This window comes from Danio aesculapii, chromosome 1 (assembly GCF_903798145.1).
Source record: "Danio aesculapii chromosome 1, fDanAes4.1, whole genome shotgun sequence".
NCBI classification, from domain to species: Eukaryota; Metazoa; Chordata; class Actinopteri; order Cypriniformes; family Danionidae; genus Danio; species Danio aesculapii.
The window spans coordinates 25882568-25885233 of NC_079435.1; the positions used below are offsets into that span (position 1 = coordinate 25882568).

General features: G+C 27.3%; 1 long non-coding RNA gene across 1 annotated transcript; it reads left to right on the top strand.

Annotated features, from left to right (window-relative positions):
- The first annotated feature begins 428 nt into the window (after positions 1–428).
- Positions 429–911, top strand: LOC130241787 (uncharacterized). Its single transcript, XR_008838904.1, has 3 exons — positions 429–479; positions 579–610; positions 712–911. It is a non-coding gene; the product is annotated as an uncharacterized LOC130241787 (long non-coding RNA).
- The last annotated feature ends 1755 nt before the right edge of the window (positions 912–2666 follow it).

Genomic DNA, 2666 nt, shown 5'->3' on the forward strand with positions numbered 1-2666 from the left:
TCAATGGAGGATGCAGGTTCATACAGGTGTAAAGAAGGCGACACATATGTAAGCCATACTATTAATGTTACTATGACAGGTAAGTCAACACTTTTTTTTTCTAAATGTGAATATTGAGACACTTTGTAGTTTATAAATATTAAACTATAATTGAGTTTTTCACCAAGAAACTTTTATTATATTTTCAGCAGATAAAGAAGATGAGTTCATGAGTTCATCCACTTCGTGCAACACTTGCTAGTTCATTACCATTACAACACATTATATTATACTGTTGACTATTTATGCTATCATAATTACAGCATCTCCTAAGTTTATCTTATTTTACTACTCAGTGCCTACAGCATTGGGTGATCTGAACACACTTCAGAATGATGATCAGCCGTGGCTCTGGACTTTTGTGTACATCTGCACTGGAATAGGAGCGCTGCTGTTCATAGTTTCAACTCTGTTTTTACTTTATTTTGTCAGATGCCAAGGTGAGTGATTTCAGTGTTTAAACTCAACTTTATAGCTGCTTTAAAATCTATTCAATAATTTTTTAAAACTTTTAATATTAATCATTTTGATTTGTATAGGGAGCGAATCAAGAAGAAAATATAAAAATCAGGTATCTATTCTTTTATTTTAAGTCTGTGGTACTGTTTATTTTGTTTCTTTATAACAGATGAAAAATGAATTTTTTTCACTGCTTTTCTTTCACTGCCAAAGGACATCGAAACACAGAGTAGAGACCTGCTTCTTCATCTAAACCCAAACCTGCTGACCTCTGTTGTATACGGCTAAGAAACGAACAAAATAAACAGAATTACACATACAAACACACGGTTTTTAAAATACATAATAAATACATGTATAATACATGTATAAATACTTGGAAAATGTACATAGGGTGTATTAATAGTTCAACATGAGATAGTGGAAGTTTTTTAATTGTTTAAGTATTATGATGTTATTTTATTGTGGTTAATGTTTTTTATTATTATTTTATAATGTGCAGGTTGCTTTGTAAATATCGTTTTTAACAGAATCAATCTGTCTGTTGTTTTGCTTTTTTTTTTTTTTTTTTTACAGTTTGATTTGTGTGATTAGAATTATGGTTATTATTTTTTTATAAATGATTTAATAATTTTGTTGTACATTTTGTTATTAGTTTTTTATGTCTAAATAGTTATAAATAAGATTATTGTCATTTTTGCTTTAGATTTGGTTTGGTTTAGATATTATTTTAGAAAATAATACTAATAATAATAAGAAAAACTTGCTTGGAAACAAGTTTTAACAAAATATGGTTTAATTTTTTGGTTAAACTTTACATTATGGAAGACTTATTTACTAGCATGAACAAAAAATTAACAATACATTGATTAAAGTTTATTCATGCTTTTCAACAAATTTAGTTAATGAAAATGCAGTTGTTTATTGTAGTTCATGTCAGCTCCCTTTTTGCATTAACTAACGTCAACAAACTGTTGGATTTTAATAATTCATTAGTAAATGAAGAGTTTAGATGCAAAAGCCTTTATTTTAAAAGCTTTCGTGTGTAGGTTCAGTATTTTCACGTTTATGGCAAAGAATAAGTTCTTTTCATTTCCTTTAAATTGAAATAAGAGAGCATAAACACAGAATGTTCAGAAAAATGCACATTTTAGAAGAAAAATTCAAAATGCTCTAGAGGCATTTTAGATCTGAACTCTTCTAATGTTGAAATTTGATTAATAAATAAATAATGTATAAATGAAGCATTGTTCAGTATTAGTTAATGTTAGTCAATACTAACTTTGTGTCCCATATTGTGTTTCCATGCGTGTTTTAATCGTTAGATTTTTATTTTTTTTTTGTAACATAAGGATTTTTTTAAATGGTTTTATTTTAGTTAGCAAAACCTGGTTCATATACTCCAGTGTAGATTGTGTTGTAGTAATATGGTATTATGTTGATATCGTTCTACAATTGGTTCAGAAATGTTCTCTTGTATTTGTGAATCATTGATTAATACTGTTTTTCTTTAATAAATTCTTTATTTTCTTAAATACAAAAATCAAAAGAATAATTTTATTATTATTATTATCATTTTTGTTAATATTATTATTATCATCATCATCATCATCATCAAAAGCATTATACCATGTTTGATATTGGTTTTATACATTTCCATTTTCAGTGTTGTCACTTGAGGACATTTGCATAAAATTAATAGCAAAATATCTATTTAGGTATTGTTTAGCTTTGTTTTAAGTCGCATTTGGTCAGTTCTTGATTGAAACAAAATACCATGCTAACTGTTTATCTTTTATATATTGTGCTTAACTCACAATTAGGTCATATTATGAAAGTGTAATGACTAGTAAATGACAGTATTATATATCATCACCTTGGAATTACAAGGTTCTATCTACGTTCTGAAGGATTTTGAGATATTGAGCTTCAAAGTTTTTGCATTCCATTGCAAACAGTATGTGTCTTACATTTATTTTTTAAATAAAAAGTCTTAAAATTTAAACAACTTATAAAAACATCCCATAATGTAAATAAGTTGTCATTTAATAAGAATATGTCAATAACTCAATTTTGACAAAAATTTCAGATAGAACCTTATAATTCTAAGGTGAGGTCATATGGACTATTTTGACGATCCAGGTGCAAAGCGCAGGGCGTAAAAGCAT